Raw genomic sequence first — 26,638 nt, 5'->3', positions numbered from 1 at the left:
CTGAACCCTCTAAAACCATGAATCTAGATAAAACCTTCCCTCCTTATAGGTTGATTATCTCAGGTATTTTTAAATAGTGATTAAAAAATGAGTAGGTAGGCAGGCATTTTATCCCTTCTAGGTAGAAACAATGCCTCTCCCTTGATTTAAGTGGAGATTTTAAAAGAACTAGACTTCTAACCCACGTAGCAGTACTGAGGGGTGGTATCAATTCTCTGATTAGGTAGTGTCAAAGAGGACAGTGAGAAGTGAGGACCTGCACCACTGCTTTAGTCAGCTTTTTCACCGCTGTGACCAAAAGATCTGAGAAGAACAATTTTAGAGGAGGAAAAGTTTTTTGGCAATCATGGTTTCAGACACCTGAATCCCTACATGGCCAACTCCATTGCTCTGGGCCCAAGGTGAGGCAGAACATTATGGTGGAAGGGTATGGCAGAGGAAGGTAGCTCAGAACATGGCAGCAAGAAGCAGAGTGAGCTCTGTTCACCAGGGACAAAATATAAACTCCAAAAACATACCCCCAGTGACCTGCTTCTTACAGTCACACCTGCCTACAGTTACACCCAGTTAATTCATATCAGTGGATTAATGCACTGATTAGGTTGGTTAAGGCTCTCATAACCAACCATTTCACGTCTGAACATGCTTTCATTGTCTCACATGTGAGCTTATATGAGCTTTTGGGGGATATCTTATAACTCAACCATAACAACCATGAACCAGAAGAGGATTCCTCTATTCATGGTGTCAGTGAAGGTAATATGGGAGGAGTAATGAGACACTGCTACCTCTGCCAGTCAGGAAGGCATCAGTAGAAGCAGAATTGGGGGGTATCAAAACCCCCATGCCCACTTAAAAAGAGCCAGGAACATTGTCCTTAAGTGTTGATAGAAAATGAATGGGAAACTTGGGCTTGTACTCCAGGCATTGCTGGGCATGGTAATCCCAGCTAGTTAGAAGGTTTAGGCAAGAGGATCACAAGTTCAAGGCCAGCCCAGACAACATAGACACCATCTCAAAATAAAATTAAATTGAAAGCTCTTGGGATGTAGCTCAGTGGTAGAGTTCTTGCATAGAAAGCTAAAGGCTCCAGGTTCAAGCCCCAGTACCACACATATGAAAAACAAAGCAACTACTCCACCAGGAAGTTAAGAAATTCTGTCCTTTCCTTCCCTAGTCAAAGCAGTGTCATAGAAAATAGTTGAAACCAAAGGTTTTAATAAGATAGTCTCATAACATAAAGCATAAAACATTCAGTTTTCAAATATTTCTTTTAATTCCAAGAACCATGAAGATCTCAAACTGAATGAAAAATGTGCTCAATAGATAACAGTGTCAAGATACTAAAGATGTTAGAATAACCAAAACAGATTTAAAAGCAGCCATCTGTGAAGTGTTTGAACAAGTGTCTGTGAGCAGACTCTAAACAAAAACGTTATAAATCTCAGCAAAAAAAATACGAACTTTCAGAAGAAAAATACTCTCGGTAAAGAAACAGAAGATGTAAAGAGGAACCAAATGGAAATTTTAGAACTTGAAAACACAAGTGAAATTTTGAAAAGAAAAATTCAATGGCTGTGTTTACTGTGAAGACAGTAGTGAATGAAGGAACAAAAATGAAGGTCTCTGTGAACTAGAATATATAACAGTAAAAATTACCCATTTCAACACAGAAATAAAATGTATTTAAAATAAGTAAATAAATAAGTAGACCTTCAGAAATCAATGTGACTCTAACAAAATATTCAGGATAGACATCTTCACAGTTCTGCAAGGAAAGGAAAAAGAGGGTATTCCTTTGCATGCCTCTTTATGGGTGAGAACCTCTAAATTTGGCAGAAAACATAAACCTACATATAAATAGGATAATAAATCTAAAGAAATCTACACCAAGGCAAATCATACTCAAACTTCTGAAAACTAAAGATAAAAAAAAAAAATCACAAATGCAGTGAGAGAACTGGTACTGGTAGGAATAAAACTAAGTGAACAACAAATGACTCTTACAGGAAGTGCAGAGGCTAGAAGTGGTACAATATTTTTTAAGTGATAAAAGATGATGTGGCGATTCCAAATGTGCAGGCATCAAACAACAAAAATGCAAAATTTGAGAAGCAGACAGGACAGAAAGGAGAAATGGACAAACATGCAAGTAAAATGTGCACTTCAACATACCCCTCTCAACAGCGGGTGAAGTGACTAGACGAAAATTCAGCAAGGATATTGAAAACCATAATCAGTTAGGTCTAATCAATATTTTTGAATGCTCCACTTAACAAAGTCAAATATGAATTTTTTCCTATGTCCTGCAAAGCTATACTAAGATAGACAATATCCTGGGCCATAAAACAAATCTCAATTAACTTAGAACTGAAACCACAGAGTGTGTTCTCTGACCACGATGGAATCAAACTAGAAATTCATAACAAAACAATAGTATTAAAATCTCCCAACACTTGAAAACTAAATAACAAATTTATAAACACTGCTGGAGTCAAGTAATCTCAAGGAGAATTAAAAACTATTTATTTTCAAGTTAATGAAATTGAAACTATATCAAAACATGTGGGACACACTTCTAATAGTACTGAAAGAGGAACTTATCTCTGAGTTCATTGATTGGAAAAGTAGAAATGTCTCACATTAAAAACCTGAAATTCTCCTAAAGAACCTACATAAAGAAGTACATGAGTCAACAGCATGTAGAACAGAAGAAACAATGAAGACAACTGCAGAAATCAGTGAAATCAAAAACAAAAAATATACAGAAAGCCAATGAACCAAATATCTGGTTCATTGGAAAACTCAACAAAGTTGACAAACTGAAAGCAAGACTGACAGAAAAGGAGAGAAGACACAAATTGCCAATGTTAGGAATATAACTGAGGATATGACAAGAGACTTGCAGACATCAGAGAGATAACAAGAACAGTTGTGAAGAACTCCACATACAGATTTCATAATTTATATGAAATGAACCTGTTATCTAAAAAGTACAAATACAAACCACTCAATATCAAATAATTTGAATAACTTCCTATTAAGCAATTTATATCATAATGTTGAATCTCCCCCAAAAGGAATCATTAGGCACAAAAGATTTTACTGAAGAACTATTTCAATTTTTAAACAAAAACTAACAGCAATTCTGCATGATCCCTTCCAGAAAATAGAAAACACTTTTCCAATTTGTCTTATGAAATATTATTCTAATAGCAAAACTATATGAAGGCAGCACAATAAAAGAAAACTATAAATCAATATCTCTCATGAACATAGCTATAAAAGCAATAAACACTAACAAATAGAAGTTATCAGTCTATAAAAATAATTATAAACCCCCTGACAAAGTGGGGCTTATTCCAGTGGTGCAAGGCTAGTTCAATATTTGAAAACCAAACCGTGTAACTTCAAATTATTAGGGGATTAAAGAAAAATTCATATAATCATACCAGTCAATACAGAAAATAATTTTCACAAATTCACACTGTTTATTTAAATGACCTCCCTGAAAAATCAGAATAGAGGGGGAACTTACCACTCACATTATACTTATTATTGAGCTTTTCCCCAAAGATCAGGAACAGGCAAGGGTGCCTCTTCTACTTCTCTTACTCATAGTGCTGCAAATTTTAACCAGTGCAATAAGACATGAAAAGGAAATAAAAGACATACATCAGAAAGCAAGTAATACAACAATCTCTATTTTCAGATGACATGGTTGTCTACATAGAAAGTTCTAGGGAAGATCCAAAAACAAACCAGGTAGTTCAAAATTTCAATGGTATTTATATACATTAGTAATGAGCATATGAAAAACAAAATAAAAAATATAATACCATTTACAATCATCTAAAAATTTAAATACTTCAGTATAAACCTCATTAAACATGTAAAGTACTTATATGATGAAAATGACAAGATGCTCAAGAAAGAAATCATAAAAGATCTAAATAAAGAGATGCCATGATCACAAATCGACTCAATAAGTGTACTGGGTTGTAAACTATTGTTTAGTTACTCAGAATTGAACACTGTTGGCAGAGGGACAAATTCATAAATCAATGGAATAAAATAGAAAAATGATGAACAAATCCATAGGAATATACCCACTGATTGTCAAAGTAGTAAAGCAGGCCAATGGAGAAATGATGGTCTTTTCAATCAAAGAGAGCAAGTGGAAATCAACAGGCATAAAATATGTTAACCTATGTCTCACCTCACACAAAATGTAACTCCAAATATATTATGGGTTTAAATGTAAAATGTAGAAAAACAAAGCTTTTAGAAAAAGGTGGGAGAATATCGTCAGGTCATGGTGAATGATTTGATGTATTCCATTGAAAATCCATATGGAACAAATTTGGATGCTCATACTACACATAAAATCAGTTCTAAATAGTCCATAGATCTAAGTGTAAAAGGTAAATTAGTAACATCCTAGAAGACATCATAGAGAATACTTTAATAAGCCTAGGATATGCAAACATGTTTTCAACAGGGTATGAAAAGAACTAACCATAAAGGAAAAATTAGACTTAATGAACATTAGGAAATTATATCCATCATAAAGCACCATTAGGAGAATGAAAATTCATAGAGAATTTTCAAATAAAAATATATGATGAAGAACTTATATCCAGAATATATAAATAATTTCTTTGTATACAGGAAAAAAAATTTGGACAACTGACTAGTATAACTGAGTAATAGCATATTCAAAGATCTAACCCCTTGCTTCTGTTTCTGCAACAGTAAAAAGGATAATGGAAATAGAAGCATTAGTTCATTTGTAGGGTTAATGTGAAAATTGAACTATTTGTTACTTTTTGATAGCTTCGATTAGTGCTTCATTGAGTAGAAATGTTTTCTATGTATGTTAAGTAAAATGGACATTGAAGGATTCAGTGTAAGGAGTAAATTGGAGTTTCCAACTTTGGTCAAGTAGTCTGAAATACATACACACACACACATGCGCACACACACACACACACACACACACACACACACATGCAGTCATGTGCTACATAACATTTCATAAATGGCAAACCACATATAAAACAGAGGCCCCTTAAGACTATAAGGAGGCTGTAAAAATTCCTGTCTCCTAGGGACACATAGCTGCTGTAACTTTGTAGCCCCATACTTTACGTTACTCTGTGATTGTAGTAAAGTGCTGTGAACAAATCTACTGTACCTCCAGTGATACAAAATTGCCCAACCCCCAGCTACCAGCAGTATGTGAGACTCGATGATGATGATAAGCAAATTTGTCATTGGTTCATGTATTTACTCCACTATACTTCTTTATTGTTATTTTAGCATGTCCTCCTCTGTTTTGGTCAATTTTTCATCGCTGTGACTAAAAGACCAGACAAGAACGATTCAGAGGAAGGAAAGTTTATTTTGGTTTACTGTTTCAGAGGTTCAGTCCATGGTCGGCCAACTCCATAGCTCTGCACTCGAGATGAGGTAGAACATTATGGTGGAGGAAAGCAGCCCAGGACATGGCAACCAGGAGGCAGAGAGCAAGCTCTGCTCACCAGGACCACAAGTAAACCCCAAAGGCACACTCCCAGAGACCTGCTTCCTCTAGCTACACCCTACCTGCCTACAGTTACTGCCCAGTTCACCTGTGTCCATGGATGAATGTCTGGATTAGATTATACCTCTCATAAGCTAATCATTTCACCTCTGAAAAATTTGCATTGTCTCCTATATGGGCTTTGGGGGGCCACTTCATATCTAAACCCTAGCATCCTTCTACTATAAGAAATATTTCCTTAAAAAATTCTCCTATAAGAAAAAGAAATATTTCCTGTACAACAGTGTGACATGTTGCCAGGTTTCTTTATCACCTCATTTTCTTTTGTGCTTGATTTGATTTCATGTTGTTTTGTTTATCCTGGCTCTAGGAGCAATAGTCTACACTACACTACATTTCATGCACCATGCAGCCTACATGTGTAGTAGCTATATTAGGTAGTTTCATTAAATATGTTCTATGCCGTTCACATGTCAAAATAACCTAATAATGCATTTATCAGAATGCCTCCCACTTATTCAGCAATGCATGACTGTATATACATACATAAGAGTCATAGGCACATAGGTTTGCTAACGGAAACCCTGAGACTGAACCATAGTCCTCCAGGGAAGTGTGTGTTTGGAAGGACCATAGACAGAGGAAAGAACCCTGGGCATCAAGTCTCACCAGGAAGAGGAAACAGAAATGGAGGAGCAGTGCAGGGGAATCAGGAACACGTGTCCCCACTGTGCAGAGGGCATGGAAGTCAAAGACACAGAGCCCTTCAAGTAGAGAGAGGGAAATAAAATTCAGTTGTCTATTAAAAGTTCAACCGTGACTATAGCAAGAGAAATGTCACTCTGGTGATGGGAGGAGTGGGTGGAAGCCAACTTTGAGAGGTTTAAGCAGGAAAGGGAAGTGGGGAAATCAGGAAAGGAAACATCACTTTATTTTATCAGAAGAGAAAAAGAAAGAAGCAGGAGAGAATTGAGTTTTCTCAGGCTGGCAGTGACTTGAGCATACCCCCAGGCTGAGAAGGAGGCTGGTAAAGACTGAAGAGACCTCAGAGATGATGGGGCCTCATCTCAGAAGGGGAGAAAATAATAGGTTCAATTGTTTATGTTCTCTGAAACCCTCTTCCCTGATTCCTGGTTGTCCTTGTCTGACACCTGCTATCAGGAAGCTCACCCATCCACACTAAACTCAAGAGGAGGCTTTTTATTATTGGTTTTGATTGATTTCATTTGGTGCTTGGAGATATATAAATTTATCTTATTTTTCCTAACAGAAGAATGTTTATATTTTATGTGGCTATTGTTTGACCTTAAAAAAAAAATAACAATGGGAGTTGAGAAAAATAAAATAAGTGATGTGTTTCTGGAGAAAAATAAAATAAATGTGTTACTGGAGCTCTGGGGACAAAGTTCATGGTCACCATTGCCTCTCCTAAGGTACTCTCTCTGGGACTTCACTCTGACCTGGAATGAACAGGGAAACAGGGAATGTTGATCCGTATACCCCATAGAATGGAACGTCATAGATTCTTCTTCTGTCCTGGGCTCTAGTCTAACCAAATGGGGAAACGCTCGGATCTTTGATAAATGCATCATCAAATCACTTCCTCCTCAGACATGCTGGATGAAGCATGGTTCAACCAGACCCATGTGATGGAGATTTAACTAATGCCCTTGGTATTAATCCATTTTCAGTAGCTATAACAAAATGCCCAAGGCTAAGGAAAGATTTTTCTTTAGCTCACAGCTGTGGAGGCTGAAAGTCCAAATAGCATGGCACCAGGTTATTAACAGGTTTAGATGTGGTTTGAGTGTGTCCCCTAGGGTCCTGTGTTGGCAGCCGGGTCCCCAGAGTGGTGTTGTAAGGTAGAGGGCCTAGCTGGGAACTCATGAGGAACCCCTGAAGAGACTGAGGTAGTTCCCTTGTGATCCTGGTTAGGTTTTGTAAGAAAGTTGTTATCAAAGAGACAGACCAGCCCTCCTCCATCTTCAGCTCCCTTTCTCGATTTGTGATCCCTCCCTCCTTCACATACTCCCTGCATGGGGCCTTCCGCCTTGATATCATGCTGTCAGAGTTGGCAGAGGGCATCACCAAACCTGGTGCCATGCAAACACATTTCAATTTGAACGCTTCTCATCTCAACACAACCCTCCTACTCCAAGTTACCACCTCACCTAGGTTAGGGTATCAGTCTCCTGACTAGTTTCCCTTATTCTGTTCTTCGCAAGAGGCTGAGGAAGAGAATATGTGTATGAGCACATGGTTGGAGAGGCTGAGGGAGGAGACACGTCTGAGATTTCTGGGCTTCTTGATGAGCACACCAATAAGGATAAGGGAGTAATGAAATTGATCCTGGTTTTGCTAAGCCTGTGTGAAGTACAAGGCTTGGAGTATTGTGGAGTTAGCTAAAAGCAGGCAGAACTCCTGGCCCTCCACTTTACTCCTCCATTGAGGAATAAAGGTCAAGGCAAAGATGGGGTCTTCTCCTGGGCACTCAGAGCTCTTTGGGTCCTTTTCTCAACCCCTTAAGAAAGTTATTTTGAGCTGGGCTCGATGACTCACACCTGTAATCCCTGCAAGTCTGGAGGCTGAGGCAGGAGGATCACAAGTTCAAGGCCAGCCTCAGCAACCTAGCGAGAACCCGAGCAACTTAGCAAGACCCTGTATCATAACAATAATCATTAAAAAAAAAAAAAGGGACTGGAGATGTGGCTCAGTCGTTAAGAGCCCCTGTGTTCACTTTTTATCTTCATTCTATAGATGACAATACTGAAGCTCTGAGATTTAGGGGATTTCTCAAATCCACAAGATCATAAAAACCAGAGCGAGCTACAGTCAGACCCAGGTCTTGGGCTTTCGTTCTGATGCTCCACACATGTAATACAATATGTGTGTGTGGGGGGGTGGGGGATGTTGAATCCCTCCTGTGGTCCAAATCCTTTATGCAGTCATCTATAACTTACAGTCAGCCTTCATTCTAGATGTTACTATGCCCGTCTTATGGCCAAGGAAACTGAGCCCGAGCAGGGTTCATTCTTTCAACCATATCGGGGTTGCCATTAGCAGAGGTCGGCCTGACACCCCCACCCCCAGCCTGCTCCTTACACTGCCCAGCTGCTTTCCCCTTTCCCATTCTCATGGCCCCACCTTCAGCTGCCTGGCTGCATCTGACCTCATTTGGCTTCCCAACCAGCCTGATGAGTCACCTCAATAAATGACAGAAATTGTTTGTAAAAATGGTCCCGATGGTCCTAATTACTCCTTTCCCTGACCAGCCGGGCACCTTGGCCATGGAGCTCTGCAATTCTTCCTACCCGGAGATGAACCCTGTTTCTCCATCCCTTGAGTGGGGACTGGCTTTGTGATTTACTTTGACTGCTACAATGTGGCAGAAGTGAAATTATGCCAGTTCTCAGCCTGAGCCTCCAGAGACCTTGCCAGTCCGCTCTTTCTAGGATTCCTACCCTGCTGCCTTGTGAGCCAGTTGGGCTGGTCTTTGGAAGAATTGCAGACCATGAGAACAAAGAGTCAGCTAGTCTGGCCGAGGCCACTTGAGATGAAGCCGCCCTTCGCAAACTCAGGACTGGCTGTGAGGTAGGAATAAACCCAGCCAAGATCAGCAGGCCTGGCCCAAATCAGGAGAACCACATTGTCAAACCACCGACCCAGAGGCCAGATAAATGGCGGCTGCTTTTTAAGCCACTTAGTTTTGGGGTGGTTTGTTAACAACAATGGTGAGTGAATAGAGTTCCCTTTGTTTATTCTTCCCTTGCCATCACCAGCTCTCTTCCCACCTCATTTTCCCAAGAATTGAACATTACTAAGAAAAAAAATTAAATCAGCAAATGACTTAAGGTTACTTTGATGCTTAGCATTTCACTTTCTTGAAACATTTCTCAGAACACCAATTACAAACCTGTATGCTGGAAGGAAATGGAGGAAGGTTTTTATTTTATTTTATTTTATTTTATTTTATTTTTTCAGATCAGGGGTAGATGAGGAGGAATTGGAGCAGGGGAGAGGGAGAGAAGTGAACTTTATGGAAAGAACTTTGCAATTATTTTTAAATTAATTATTATTTATTTTAACCAATGAATAAAAAAGCAGATATTGTGTCTACATTTCTTTTTTTTTTTTTTTTTTTTTTAGAAATAACATTTGCTTTTCCCTTGAGATGGTCACTTAGGAGAAGAAGATAGGTAAAGACTTAAGAAAATGAGGTAGAGAGAAGAGGAAAGCAGAGGTCATGTGCAAGTGTTAGAACACACACCGGCAGGGATTGCAACCACCGAGCAACCACTTCTCATCGCGGTGCCCTGGACAGGATTGGTGAATGGACTGCAGCACCCTTTCCCGCTGCTTCTAGGTGCGATTTTAACCCAGCACTTCCCCAGTCAGTCCTCAGTTCAATCAGGTATTGGAGTGACACTAGTTGCCCCTCAGCTGAGGGGTCTGTTGCAAGCTTTCCCCACAGTCCACGCACACCCGAAAAAAAAAGAAAGAATCAAGTGCAAAGTGGGTCATCAAGGACACAAAACTGGGCTTCCTTAGGAAGGTGTGGCAGCCACAGCGGGAGGGTGGAAGACTCTGAAAGCAAAGCTTAATGAAAATTCTTTCCCTTAGTATCTCTCACACTGCTGTCCTCTACTGAAATGGAATAGAGGGATCATCTTCCCTTGGAAAGTCACCTAGAATCTCTTTTGCATTGTTTTCTTAAAAGTTTGTTCCCTGTTTTAAATAACTCTACATTAAGACCTGTGGTCTTTCCATGAGCATATGGAGATTTGTACATATAAAAATCAGTAGTTAAAGGAGGCAGAGGATGCTTCTGGACGAACCTTGGAGGACTTCCTGGAGGAAGTGGGTAGAGGAATAGATATGCAAAAGTAAGGAGATATCAAGGGTAGTGGACCCATCACTACAGGTTGCTGAGGGAGGGCACAGAGACACAAAAGTCAAACTAGAAAGGTAAAGTGAAGTCCCATGATAAAAAATATCCAGACTGTGATCTGACTTGCAACAGAATGCTGTGACTTCTTTAAAGCTGAAGAATGACAAAAAAAGCCGGCTTTCTTGTCTCAACATGAGTATCCACTCATTTAAAGGCTTACCATAAACACTAAGTACTTCACTTATATTGCTTATTAGATGCCCAAACCACTTACCAGGTAGGTAGTTAACAATCCTGTCTTGCAGATGAAGAAACTAAGTCACTAAGAGTTTAACTTACACAGTGTAACCTAGGTGGCAATTGATTGAATTAGGATTTATAGCTAGGTTATCTAGTTATATGAATTCATTGCGGACAAGATCCATATGGGACTTTTTTTTTGTTTAATGATCTATCCCCTCCAAAAAGGAACAGTATCTATCATGTACCTGGTATATATCAGGCACTCGTAATCTCTGCTGATATCAGACCTCTCTGTCCTGCCCTCACATGACCATCCATCTTCTGCAATATCCTGAGTGACCATGGAGTGCTGTGTATGATGGTGTTTGGTCTACGAACCATCCTAGCAAAATATGACAGAGCATTCAGTATATATCAGGCACAGTGCTAGCCTGGACACCTTCAGCCATTATGACTCTGCCGCCCCTGAGGCTCAGCAAATCTGCACAGCTCACCCAGAGTCACCCAGCAGTTTGGGGGCTGGATCCTCCTCCAAGGTCTGGCTGGCTTCCGCATCGCTTTCCCTGGTCCCCTCCCCATCCACCCCAAACACACACTACTCCCCTCCTAACCTTCCCGCCCCACTTTGCAGAGAGGCGCTCTGCCATTGCAGCCCTCCAGTGACAGCTCGCTTCCTGACGGCTCCCCCACAGAGGAGGACGGATTTGCTAGGCTCTGGCTGGGCTGTTGTGTGCAGTGACCAAGGGCACACATTTTGTTAGACATTCGGCCTGAATAAGGCGCTCCGGCCTTTAGTCTGTGGCTGTGGCACAGAGAAAAGCCAACTGACCCAGAAGGGGATTGAACTTGTGACCTAGGCTGCAGAGCGCCGGGCTCTAACCTCCCTGGGCTGCAGATGCAGCACCGCCAGGGCTGTGCATGGGAGACTCGCCTTGCATTTTAAATCCGGGGCCGCTTCTCCCAACGCCCCCTCCCCGTGGCTGAAGATTAAGAAACCAAGGTTCACGCAAGAGCGGAGGGAGAAGAAAATAAATCTCGATTGAAATTCATGCCTCTGGACTCGCGGCTCGGCCCGCTGAACCCCTCTCGCTTCATCTCTGCCACCTCCATTCTGTGATTTATTTCAGGCGATGGCCCTCTGTCTACGTATAAAAGTCCCCCTGAACGCCTTCCCCTGAGGGCAGTCAATGCGTCCCTCTGAAGTTTAGCGCCAATGCCGATGTGTGCAAAGGGATGAAGAACGTACATTTTCAAGTCTCCCCAAAGCTTCCAGCCAAAAGAAAAAAAAAGAAGAAGAAGAAGAAAAAAGTTGTCCATTCCCCTTTTTCAGCCCTCGCACTTCAAATGCTAATGAAAAGCGTGTTGTCTTGGGTCTTGAATAGGTCTCAAATGCTCTGGTTTGGAAGTATTTGCATACCCTCCTGAATAGAGAGGCAGCCAGCAGAGAGGATTAGAGCTACACATCAACTCCTCCAAAAGGAACTGACAGCGCTGAAGAAAATTGAGTGTCTCCAGGCCTGACTGTACGGGGAGGGGGCAGAGGATGGCCTCCTCTCGCCTCCTTTCCTTCCTTCCCCCTGGAAAGGGTTGGGGAATCTTTTCCTGCTTTCCTTTTTTCTCTTCTTCTTCTTCTTTTTTTTTAATGCACAGAATAGGAATCTACTCCAAGTGAGGGAATTTGCCAAAAACAAAAAAAGTAATGTTTGGGGCGGGGGTGGATCTTAACCTATAGTTCAAAACAACTGTGTTTATGTTTAACTTTGCAAACTACCACATGCATCGTTTTTCAAGAGCTGGATTGCTGTGTGTGTGTGTGTGTGTGTGTGTGTGTGTGTGTGTGTGTGTGTGTTTTAAATTTATGACTCCAGTATCACTATTCTTTTAGATTTCAATGTAACTTTTTAAAATCTTATATTTAAGGGTGACCTAGTCTTCCTTTGCTGGTTAGTAAGTTTCTTTCTTAGCTCTCATAAGTATCATTAGGCTGATGGCTTTTTTATTCCATTATATCCTCAGGATGTACTCCTCTGTGGGTGTTCAGGCCCCAAAATATGGATAGCTTCATAGTTTTCCCTGTTTTACCAATTTTTGGATTACCAATTTAGAATTCTATCAGAAGGGTGTGGATTTTTCAGTTTCCTTTCAAATGTGCAAATGAATGTTCATTTTTAATAGTCCAAATGAATATCATGAGCATGAATATTAATGAGCATTAATGAATATCTAAGTTTCTAAGGTTTAAACTTCTAAAAATAATTTAACATTTCTAAATTGATATTTTTCCTTGTTCATTTCTTGGGTCACTTTTTTTGTTGAATGAATTGCTTAATCATGCCTGTTCACACCTATTCTTTGTCCATTTATGTACTGGAGTGTAGACTTCTACTATAAACTGGAATGAGCCTTTATAAATTATAGCATGAACATTTCAGATGCAAATATATTGTCCCTGTCTATTGCTACCGTTATTATAGTGTTATTCTTTATGTTTGTGTAAGCACATTTGAATCTTCATATTTTTCAACTGATCTGTTTTGTTGTGATTCCAATAAATATTTTACATGGAATACTGAGCTGCAGTCCAAATGCAGGACGTGGATCGACTGATCCTGAAACTGAAGCTGGAGGAATTAGGGAAGGACATGAGACACCTTGAGGAAAGAATCAAATGCAATTCCTTATACCTGAGATACTGGATTCCATGTACCTGCCCATGTTTGTCCTGCTGTGGAACTTTGCAGTCATGAGCCCTTTGGATGCTTCAGGAGAGTGAATTCCTGCTCTTAGGAACTGTCCCACAGAGATCAGTGGCAAAGGCTCATCTCTCCATCCATGCTTTTACTAACATGACTTAGTTTGTACAAAAGTCAACCACATTACATGAAAAAGAAACATTTGCTGTTTGTAGCGAACTGCATTAAAGATCCTTTGGTTCTTTATTTCCTAAAATAAAGTCTGTTATCAGGTTGTGTAAAAAGACCATTAGATTTTTCACAAACTTTTGACTTTGAGCTTTATAGATGAATTAGGAAAACCTCCAAATCTAAAAAATAAATGATTTAAGCATCTCACCCTTTTGAGTTTTAGGATTGAATTTTCTATTAGGAAGTTTGGATGGTATAAGAAATTCATGTTCCTCCTTATTAAAATGACACAGAGTAATGTAGGATTGAGACATTTGCTGAGTTTTGAAATCACTGTCCTAAGAGATCTTTAAAAGCAAGATAAACAGACACACACACAAACACACACATACACACACACATAGATGTACCTGTCAATGTTTAGGTACAGTTTTTCATTTAAAACATCAAACTCATTTTAAAACTTTCGAAAACCACTGTTTTGTGACTTTGCATATGTCATAAACATTACATCCTTTGAAAGTTTTTTTTTAACTTTTTCAAGAGGGTTTTCTTTTTCTTGTTATAATTGCCAAACATCAGTCCAGGAAAGTGAACAAAGAGTTAAAAAATTACATTGAGAACCTCTCTATGTTGATATCCTAGATTCCATGACATTTCTGTCCCCTTTGTCCTGCTCAGTTTTTATAAAGTTATATTTATTTATCATCTATCTTCTGTTTATCTACCTATCCATTGATTTATCTGTAGATTGTTCTATCGGGTGCATTCAGATTAGCACACACTCACTGTGTACCTAGAATGTATGGTTTCCTCCTAGGAACTTCAAGAACATCTAACAAATTAATATCTCTTGCTCTCAAGGAAATCCAAAGATAGATCACAATAAATGGTAGTATAGGCTACTTATTAAATTAGTGATAAAAGTAGTGATGCTCAATATGTAACCTACGGGCTGGTGCATCTCTAAACTCTTTTGGTCTGAGATAATATCATTTCAGAAATGGAGAATAGAAATTTAGATACTTTCCTAGATATTTGCCAGATTCATTTTATGCTTGTTGGATGTAATAATTAAATATCTGGTCTCATATTTTGTAAGGCATTTAAAATTTTTTCTTTATTTTAGTATAGGTTATTGTTACTGTATCTTGCAGAAGCTTAAGAACGTGACTGCCTGGTTCTTCACCTGAACACCCCTGAGGCAGAGCACATGCATACATAGATGCACCTCTCCATAAAAGAAAGAAACATACTCTGCAGAGGAAGAGATGTGGATTTCCCTTGCCCTTGGCTCTTCCTGCTAAGACCCTGATTCATCAACCTGCCTCAGAAGGTATTGTTGGAAGTTTTTATCTCTAGAGTTATTGGTCATCACCATTCAATCTTGAGGGTTTAGTACCAAAGAATAAAAGTCACGTTTCCTGCTAAAACACAAATGTCTTACAAAAGCCTTCAGGAAAGTTAAGTTCAAAAAAAAAAAAATGCATGAAATTTTAAAAAGATATTGTCAGAGTCTGTTGTATGATTTTTCAAACATACTTGGATAGAGTAATCACTCAAAGGGCAAATTTCTGTTTTCATATTTGCATGGCAAACTCCTCACAAAGCAAAAGAAAATGGACTCTGAGCCATGAGATATGATATCAATGTGTATTAACATTTTATTTTCCTCTATTGCATATGTATAATTTTAGAACATAAACTATGTTATTAAAATCTAAATGATTATGTAATTTTATAGAATAGTGATATTGATCTAAGCATAGATTTATGGAATTTTGGTGTTCAAAAGATAGTGTTTCACCAGGCATTTTACGAAATGTATTACATGAAAATATTGCAAAAGGTCATAGAGAAGAAAGAAGACTCTGGTTACAAATAAGTTTGGATAGATTTAAGTTCAATAAATTTATTACTGCTGAAGTTCAGTCTTTCTCAATATTTTATGAATAAGGGATGACTGCGTTTTCATTTTACACTGAGCCCCATAAGGGGTGTGCTGGGAAGGTTGAATGTGAAGGTAAATTGTGCACAAAAATCCGAAGGAAGTAACAGGGAGATGGTGAGTTTTTTTTTTTTTTTTTTTTTTTTTTTTTTTTGTGAGAAGAGCATTTTGGGCAGAAGGAGAAGCAAGTGCTGGATCCCTGGAGAGGAGGACTGCCGACTTGTTTTAGGAATAATACAGAAGATAAAGAAAATGGATCAAGAAGGAGAGGAAATGTAGCTGAGGTTGCTGTGGCAGGACATGGGAGAAGAGGGGACTGGGTGAATCTAGCTGTTCTCTGAGCGAAATGGAAACTTCCACGAGGAAGGACAGGAGCAGAGGAGAGACACGATTGGATTTGCCTTTTAACAGGTTCAACGTTGCCACAGATTGAGAAGAGACTCCAGTAGGGCATGAGCAGGCAGGATGGGACACAGCCAGGGATCACTTAGATGTAATCCAAGCAGGAGACAAAGAAGGCTGGACCAGAAAGTAGCAGTGACCGTGGTGAGAAGCCTTCTTACTCAGGTTATAGTCTGAAAGGAGCGTAAACATCTGAGCTAAAAGACTGTGGATGTGGAAAGAGCCAGAATGATTGTGAGATTTTGGGTTTGCAACAACCCAGAGAATGGAGTTGCCATTGGAGGTGGCAGAGGAAACTGTGCAAGGAGAGGGTTTAGGGGAATGGTTGGGGGCTCCACAGTGGACACAATAACAGTGAAAATACAGAGTAAGCACCAGGCCATGGGCATCTAGGGCTCAGGGGAGATGTGGTAGCCGAAAAGCCTGTATTTAAAAATAGTCAGTGTATAGATGATATTGAAAGCCATGGGATTGGATGCGATCCCAAAGGGAAGGCAGGAGACAAGTCTGAACCCTGTGACTCACCTAGGGACATCACAGAGAAATGAGAACTTATTTGCAAAGGAGGCTACGAACATGCAGAAATACCATGACCTAGACCTCTTCAAAAATTCTTCTCCTCTTTCAGCACCAAGAACATGATCGTACCTGATTTGTAAAGAATTCATGATGCTTATTGAATAATCTTGGTCCAATAAGCATCCAGTATATCATAGACATTTACTACTAGTGCTTATGAATCATTTTTTTTATTTCATTAGTGAGAAAACTGAGATTTAGTAACTTTCAGAAGATTCCTCAGCTAATAACTGACAGAACCAGAGTCACACACAATTTCTTCTGTCTCCAAGTATCCATAGCTTTCCAACCATTTAATGTTTGCTTCCAAATATTTTTGTCTAAATCAAATCAGGAAATAAAATTTAAAATATCATCAAGCACTTATTAAGCATTTTAATATCCAAGAAACAGATCAGGATGGAGGTAATAACTCCTACCATCTATTGAGCTCTTAATATGTGGCAAGCATCATCTTATCTCATTTAATACCACACCCTACAAAAAAGGAAATATTATGATCTCTTTTTACAAATAAAGAACAGGAATCTCAGAGCTGTTAAATAAGTCTATGTAGAGATATGTGATTGGACTACAAAGAGAATAACTCTCAGAGTCACATGAGTGGGCTGTTTCAGGTGTGTGGTTTCAATTTTGGATCTCTGTCTTGGCATTTAGTATTTAACAGCTCACCTGGAAACATGAGCTATTGACCAAAGATTCTAAAGGAAGTTTAAGTTCTATCAAGTATTCTCCCTGGGATTATTCTTCTCCTTCCTTCCTCCTGTCCTCTGTCCCTTCTTTCCTATCTCCTATGTTTTATTGCAGGAATCTGAATTCACATCCGAGGAAACTTTGTGCATTGTGCAAAGTCAGAGAGAACCACAAGGTGACTCACCTCAGGGTTTTTGCATATGAGCAGTCCACCAGAAGTAGCAGAAGTAGGTTTTGAGGTGCTCTTTTGTGTCGTTAATCTGCAATGTGAGTTGTGCAACACACCCTCATCCCAGGAGATCTCTATTTTAACCTCTGCCACACCATATCATGACTTACCTATCATACAACTGTCTGTACTATATATATGCTCCTTAAGGGATAGGACTGGGTTTTCCAAGTCTGGAAGTATACAGAATATCTACTGTTGGAAAAAATGTTGGCGACTCCAGTCAACAGTTAGTACTGTTTGTGAAGGAGGCTGTGAACATGCAGGAATACCACAACTTAGACCCTCTTTAATAATTCTTCTCCTCTTTCAACACCAAGAACATAATAATACCTGATTTGTAAAGGTTTTGTGATGCTTTTTGAACAAGCTTGGTCCAATAAGCATCTAGTAAATCATGGTTTACTGGTTAAGAGAGTGGGTCTGAGGTCAGAATGCCTAGGCCTGAAGTTTGTTTCTATCACTAACTAGATTTATGACCATAGACAAGTTGTTCACCTCTCTGACCTTCACTTTCTAAATCTGTAAGCTAGATATACGAGAACCTCTTTCTTGGGGTTTAAGGAGGATTAGCTATGCAGCACTTTGTATAAAGTATGTAATGTCCTGAAGCATTGTCCCCCCAGACATCTATGAGCAGGGTCTTCGATCTCCCTCAAGAATCTGCCTAGGGCTGGGGATATAGCTCAGTTGGTAGAGTGCTTGCCTTGCAAGCACAAGGCCCTGGGTTCAATCCCTAGTACCGCAAAAACAAACAAACAACAACAGCAGCAAAACAAGAATATGCCTAAACATCATCCTTTTGAGGAACTGTACACTGACACCACTTCATAGAATTGCAATGCCCTCCACCCCTACCTGGTCTCCCAATTCCTTTAATTCCTTTGCATTGTTCCTGTTTCACTTTTTTACTATTTTTTTTTTACCAACTACATTTTGATTCATTGTACCCAAATGGGGTACATCATTTTGTTTCTGTGGTTGTGCACGATGTAGATTCACACCATTCATGTAATCATACATGCACATAAGGTAATGATGTCTGTCTCATTCCACCATCTTTCATACCCCCTCCCTCTCATTTCCCTCTATGTAATCTAAAGTTCTTCCATTCTTCTCTCACCCCCCACCCTCCTACCCCCATTATATATCATCATCCACTTATCAGGGAAAACATTGGGCCTTTGGTTATAGCAGCTATCACCTTCTAACATTCTATAGAATCTACTTATTCATTATGAGCTACTAACTCAATTGAAATTCAATGTTTGGGATTTCAGGAAATTCTAGTTTAAAATGATTTACCTGATTACCTGTTTCACGATTTAGGGGAATGTGGCATTAGCTTGCAATGCCTGGGGTTGCCTTCATTTGAAACAAGACCTTGAACACTGAACCTACTGAACATGTATTCCTGAAGAGTTAAGAGAATATTTCCAAAGAGATTCGAGTGCAGGGTTATTTATAATGTTAGTCTCAAAAGTTCTAACTAGCTTTCCATTTTGGTTATAACTGAGTAGCTTCTATTTGACTAAGCCTTTTGAAAATAATAACTATAAGCTGTGGAAAGACTGCAAAAAACAATTATCTAAAACCACTGGACAGACACCCCAAAAAAGTATATTCTGGAGGGGGACCAGGGACCAGTGCACCAGGAAAGGAAGTGACACTGGGTGGACTCTAGTTTTTCCAGTCGTAGTGTCACTTGTTTGAAGAAGAGGAGGACAGATTTCTTCGCATAAAATAGGAAATGGAGTAAGAAGGGATTCCCAGGATGAAGAAAGTAGAGAGACAGAGTCCTAAATTCTATGTATAAACTCTGCCCAAATCCCTGACTGACCTCCAAACGTGTGTGGGGCAAATTCTAGACAGTTCTTCAAAAGTTCAAAGATCTGACCGATCTGCTACCCAATGTAGGGCAAGTTTGTAGCTCAGTTCAACTTTGACATAATGAATAAAAATCAGCACTTTTCAGAGAAATGTCACACCAACCAGAGTCTAGGCAATGTATCATTCTCAATTTCCAAATTTCTCAAAAATATTTGGCGTTTAAAGAAATAGAAAAATATGACCCATAGTAAAGAAAACAGGTGATCCAGAGTTTGTGATTATTGGAAAACAATTTTAAAGCAACTATTACATGCATATTGATAGTAAATTTCAGCAGGAAAACCAGAACTACAAAATTTGAATGGAAAATACAATAAAAAGTATAATATATGCAATGAAAAGTCATTGGCTAAGCGCAACATCAGATTGGAGGTGAAAAAAAAAAAGAGTCAATTTAGAGATAATATAAGTATTCCAGTATAAATCATACAGTTTTAGAGACTGGTGAGAAAATATCAAAATGTCTCATATACATGTAATTAAAATGCCAGAGGATAGGAGGGATAGAAGAGGACATAAAAATTTTTGAAGACATAACAGTTGAAATTTTTCTAAACTTGACGAAAGGCCCAATTTACACCAGAAAGGCAGCAAGCACCAAGAACAACTAGAAAACAAAAAATACCATCAACAAATAAAGAGGATATGATGAAGAAATTCAGAAGAAAATGACACACTAGACATAGAGGAACAGTGATATGAATTACCATTGAAATGACTGAACAATTTGAGTTTCAGTGACTATTGACTTCTCATCAGAAATAATGGAGATCAGATGATACCAGAACATCTTTGAAGCAGTGTCAAAAAAGTCACTGATGGATTTTGTATCTACTAGCAATATCCTTCAAGAGTAAACGCAAAACATTTTCAGTTTTACAAAGCAAAACAAAACAAAAACCAAACCAGAATTGATCAGTAGTGTACCTGTGCTACAGAAATGCTAAAGAAAATTCTTCAGACTAAAGGAAAATTATTTTAGTGAGCTTATTCACTGTTGTGACTACAGATCTGACAAGAACAATTTTAAGAAGAAAACGTTTATTTGGGAGCTGATGGTTTCAGAGGTCTGAGTCCATAGATGGCTGACTTCATTTCTTGGGGCCTGAGGTGAGGCAGAACATAAATGGTGGAAGTGTGTGGCAGAGGGAAGCATCTGGGGCTATGGAACCAAAAAGAAGGAGAAGGAGAGAGAGAGAGAGAGAGAGAGAGAGAGAGAGAGAGAGAGAGAGAGAGAGAGAGAGAGAGAGAGAGAGAGAGAGAGAGAGAAACAGAGACACAAAATATATACCCCAAAGGCATACCCTCAGGTAAATACCTCCTCCAGCCACACCCTGCCTGCCTACAGCTATCACCCATTAATCCCTATCAGGGGATGAATGCACTGATTAGGTTAATGATTTTGTAATCTAATCATTTCCCCTGTAAACTTTCTTGCATTGTCTGACACATGAGCTTTTGGGGGACACCTCACATCTAAACCATAATAAAAATGATACCATGTAGAAACCTGGAGCTTTGGAAAATGAAAGAACTAAAAATGGTGAACATAGGGATATATAAAAGAACACTTATTTTTCCTCTTAAATTCTTTAAAATTACCTGGGACTACCCCCCAAATTCTAACATTGCCCAATCAAGAATCTTCTGTTTCCTGGCAATCATATTCACATCGTTCCAAAGTCTGGGCATAGTGTTAATGGACTCTATGTCCTGTTGTCCTGAGTTTAAAACCCGTCACTTCAGGACTGTAGGCAAGTTTACTAAGCTCTTACAGCTCATATGGCTCATTTGCTTCATCTGTATGGTTCAAAAAGAAATGCCATTGAGATACATATCCACTAAAAACATTAAAATATGTAATACACCTGTAACAGTGTCTGTCACACCGACCGCATTGAAAGCATATTTTATTCTCTTCCTTATTCCTAACTTTCAAATCGAAAGGACATTATCTTTTGATACTTGTCCTTTGTCTTACTCAGGAATTAATCAGCTGTAAGCTAATAAATGTTTGTTGGAATTAACTGAACTGAAAAAAAAAAGTGTGGGAAGTGTGGAGCATTACAGTGTTATAAGAAACAGCATGCTGCTTCTTCCAAAAGAAAACTGGGTTCCGCTGAGCCTCACTGGGAAGGACCCGGGCAGCTGCTGACGTCCACCCATTCATTTCTCTGTGGAGTGGCAGACTTGTTTCTGCTTAACCCCTCTGCCCCTCTTTTTTCCCCACTTTTTAAAAACTTTGTTCTTTTTAGATTTATGTGACAGTAGAGTGTATTTTGACATATTATACATACATGGAGTATAACTTACTCTAATTAGGATCCCACTCTTCTGGTTGTACATGATGTGGAGTTACACTGGTTGTATATTCATATATATGGATAGGAAAGTTATTTCCAACAGTAGTCTTTCCAATTCCCATCTCCCCTCCCCTTCATTTCCCTTAGTCTAATTCAATGAACTTCTATTCTTCCCCTCCCTATCCTCCCTTGTTGTGGGTTAGCATCCACATATAAGAGAGAACATTTGGTTTTTGGAGGACCGGTTTATTCACTTATCATGGTAGTCTCCAGTTCCATCCATTTGCTGGCAAATACCATAATTTTGTTCTTCTTTATGGCTGAGTAATATTCCATTGTGTATATGTACCACATTTTCTTTATCCATTCATTTGTTGTAGTCTGCCCCTCTTTCAATCCAGTATGCATCTAGCTCTGGCTCACCACTGGAATGGGATTTGTACTTTCAGGAGTGGGAATTCAGTGTGTTGCAGGTCAGTCACTTGATTTTCTAACACTGTTTCAAGTATCCTTCCTTGTTGAACCAGAGGCGTGACATGGTACAGACATGGTCACTTAGTTTTGTCTTCCAGTGAAAAGAAGATTCCATAGAAGAAAGCACATGGTTCCACAGTTTAGTCAGTCTGGACTGCTGTAATCAAATGCCACAGACTGGGTGATTTATACATCAACTATTTGTTTCTCATAGATGAAGATTGTGAAGTCCAAGATCAAGGTGCTGGCAGATCATAGATGGTCATCTTTTGGGTTTCTATTATGTCCTTACATGTTGTAGTGAAAATTAGAAAGAGGGGGGGGGGGAGATTGACTCTTCCTCTTTTGTGAAGGGCTTCAGCCCCATTATCAGGACCCACACTCTCAGCCTAGTCTTTCCTAAATACCTCCACAGGCTGGTCCTCTGTGTACCATCACTTTGAGGATCCAGCTTCAACATATCCATCTGGGGAGACAGAACCATGAAGCCCATAGCACCCCATCTCCCTCAGTTTCCACCCAACAGATATTGGCTCTTTTCTTTACATTGAGAGGGATGTGGATAATTTACTCTCTCAAAAATCATTTCTTCTGCCCCCTTTTTTTTTCCAGAGAAGAAATTTCTGCTTTCCTAAGAGAACTGTTTTGTTTCCAATCTGAAGTAACTTCAGTTTATTGACCTTCTTTTTAATAAGACAACTTTAAAAATGTTCAGGCTTACTTTCTCCCAAGAGACAAAGCCTTACAGGCTTGTTTTGTTATGTATTCGACCTGCTGCTTAATTTAATGATGTCATCTTATCATTGCTACCTATACTCCATATGCTCTGTGGGGACGTGGGGAGCCAGTCTGAGTGCTTTGCGTTCCAATACCCCATTCTCTTCTCATCAAATCACAATATCTACATTCCAATGTGGGTGAACAAAAAAAAAAAAAAAAAGAAAAAGAAAAGAAAATCACTCCAAGACGGTTATGGCCACATTGACAAAGTCAAATGGAGATTTAAGGAACGATCTGGTACATTTTATCAACTTCAGCAGCCAGACCAGATAATCAAGACAAGAGGAAAAATATCTGCTTTTCTCAAAGATTTGTCTCTTGGTTTAAATTTGTCACAGTTCCGTATCTTTCCTGTGCTTGATGAACACACCTCTTGTTTTCTTAAACTGCAGAAATGATTAGTTAGGTGGTTTAGTAATTTTTCAACCTCAGTCACCACTTTTTCATGGGAAGGAGAATTTCATGGATGAAATTATTCCTTCTAGAGAATACAAATCTAAAATTGAGTCTGGCATTTTACTGGATGAGACCAAAGTTTAGATGGAAAAGCTCTATATCCTATGCGAATTTATTTTTAGTGTTCCTAGGTAGCCTTCATAAGGCTTGACCCCTTTCCTCTTAAATGATGTGCTTGGTTTTGAGATAGGTTAATTTAATGAGAGCTCTACTTTCTTTTCTGAAGGCATTGGTGGAGCTGGCTCAGGGTGGCCAAACATTGATGTGTTATTGAGCGGTAGCCATAATCGATTCATTTATCAGTCTCTGCTTGGGCGCTGAGCTAACTAAGAGACTGAATTATCTCTGGCCCTCAGAACCAGATGGCAAGTTCCTGTGGAAGTGGGGAATGTCGCCTCCACTCATTACTGGAGAGTTATCTCCACACCTCCCACCGCCAAGGGAGTGCGTAGATAAAAACAGAATGTGCTGCGTTCCTCCCACCACCCAGCCCCAGTCAAGCACTCCACAACCAGAATCCAATCCAGCAGGAAATGTAGAAGTTATTGCCCCTTTGCTTACAAGTCCTTTTGACCCCCAAATCTCTCAAATACTAACTCTGTATTTGCAAAAAGAAAAATTGGGCGGGCTATCATTTTCCATGCAGGTGCTTAAGTAAGCTTTTCTTTTTCTTGTCCTTATGAAACGGCACAGTCAAAGAGAAGAATGGAGAAACACTCCTGCGTGGGGTTACCAGAGTGTTATTAAAGGGAAGGAATTGCTTTGCATCAAAGGTGGAGTCTTACAATGCCTGTATAATGTTTCTACAAAGGATAATGAACGGTTTGGCCAGAATCCTACTTTGTGCCCTGATGGCGTTTTCTTCACTTGCACATGTATGTTAAAATACGCACATACACACACACACACACACACACACACACACACACACACACACACACACACACACACACAGGTGATATATGGATTCTGTGCATCCTGCTTGCCTCTTAGGGTTGTTAAGGGAATGATTTCACTCCTTTTCTCACTGTAACATCTATGTTTGATTGAAGGGACGCAAGAACGGAAAAGACATTTTTTCTAAAGGAATCCATTTTTTAAAGGGATTAAGTCATATCTCAATAGGGACACTACTTCATGGTATTGAAAAAAGCTGTCACTGTGCTAATATGCTTTTGTAATCTTAGATCCTTTGTTTTCAATGATAAATATTAAATATAGATATAGGCACTTTTGGAATTATTGGAAAAGGGTGCTTCATAGTGAAGACATATGACCAGCTGGCTTGATTCAAAATTCTGTCAACACCACTTTATTGCTAGAATGCCTTTCTTCATTTCCCTTTGATTATATTAAATTAATAAGATAAAAGCACTAGAAGTGTGAGAAAATTTGCCAGCCAAGCCAGATAGACTTACAGTTGACTAGGTTTCACCAGGAACTTGCTGGTAGGCCTTGGGAAAATCACATAAACTCTCTGAACTTTATGTGTTGAATGGAGCTAATGATGAATTGCATGTAATACCATATTCAAAAAGCACCCAGGACAGTAAGTAGTTCTATGAATGCCAAAACATAAATGGTGGTGAGATTTTGTCCCATATTATCAAATTAATGGAAGTTCTCAGACAGTTGACAGTTATCCAAATAAGGAATCATCTCCAAGGCATCTTTTAAAGGTCTTATATGAATACCCTAGAGAATTTTCACTATATTAAATTTAAAACATCCTGAAAGTCATTTATGTGACATCCTTTTCAGTCTCATAGGGGTAAACGTAATGTTTAAATCTACCAAGATGAGGATTTCAAGCAGCTTGGATTTTTTTCTGGTCTTCAGAGTCCGCCCCCACCCCCTTCCAAGAAGGATAGCTCTTAATCAGAGTGCATTCTCCATTCAAAATAATCTGCAAAGACTGGCAGGAAAATGCAGATTCCTAATTGAACAAAGACAATTATTTCCAGATTGAAGTACAGTGGTGAATAGCTCTGTGCTCCAATTATCGTTAGACTTTTATTTCAAATGGGAGTCTGAAATCACAGACGAGTTCGCCTTAATTGGGAGAAATGGCTGAAATTGTACTTTTACTACCCAACTGAAACATCGTATATGTAGGTCATCTTTTTCATGTGTACGTGGTGGTGTCCTGTTTTCATGTCCATTTGGGAAAACAGACCGAAACAGCACAAGGAACTGCCTTTCCCCAAAAGGGTAAAAACACAGGGTAAAAGTACATCAGAACCATAAAACTGTACAGATTTTAAATAAAGGAATTGAAGAGCACATTCTTAATTATGGCTGTGCATGTTAAATCATAGACCTACAGGAAAACCTAACTAAGACTGTTCGTTTTAGCAAGATTTTATCTTGACCCGTCTATTCCTTCATAATATATCCACTTAAACATTGTTTCAGAAGGTAAAACCGGCATGGTTGCATTGGCTCCCCAATTCAGACAGATCTAGTACATTAAGAAAAGATGGTAGGAAAAAAATCTTGAGAAATGTAAAGGATATATGAAGTCTATGCTTCTCAGACTACCAACAGGCACCCAGAGTGACTGCAGAGTGATTGAGTTGGGGGAGTTGGATTGGGAAAAATGATTCCTGCTTCTTTCACTCCAGCTGGGACCAAAGGACTCGTGAAGCCATGCCACCCGCCATCATGAATCACTTACATTTATGCAGAAGTTCCTAGTTTCACAAACTCTATTTCATTTGATCCTCATCCCTCCAAGCTGGGCATGGGGAGGATACTATCATCTCTTTTTTACAAAGGAAGAAATGAGGTCCAGGTGCTTGATTGGGGTTACAGAGTGAATGAGTGTGGAGAAGGGTGTAGGACCTTTGGTTAATGTTCACTAACCTGATGTGTAAACTGTCCCCGGCAGAGTAGTAAATGCCTTCACTACCTTAGTGTGTAGACCACAATATGCCTTTGCTTGTTGTGAAACAACACCAAAAATACCTGTGCTCTGTCTTCTTACATTCCCTAACTTCTACAATCAATGATATTTATTGTTATTCCTATTTTCTAGGATGTGGAAAGTAGGGCTTACAAAGCCCTACCTATTTGTGGATGCTGGTTGTCAGACAGCTGGCAATTGCTGGGGCTAGACCCCAAACCCAGACTCACTAACTCCAAATCCTGTGCTTTTTTACCTTTTCCCAGGAGAGAATCCATTTTTATCTTCGTTCCCCTGCTGCTGTTCACCAAATATATTCATTCATTGAACAAAAACCACAGCAGTGGACAAAACAGAACCAAATCCCTACCCTCATGGGGAGCAGAGGGGGAGACAATATACAATGGAAGTGAAAAGATATTGTATGTTTGATGGTGAT

This window comes from Sciurus vulgaris (assembly GCF_902686455.1).
Source record: "Sciurus vulgaris genome assembly, chromosome: 5".
In the NCBI taxonomy this organism is placed as follows: Eukaryota; Metazoa; Chordata; class Mammalia; order Rodentia; family Sciuridae; genus Sciurus; species Sciurus vulgaris.
Note: the sequence above shows the minus strand (reverse complement) of the source record.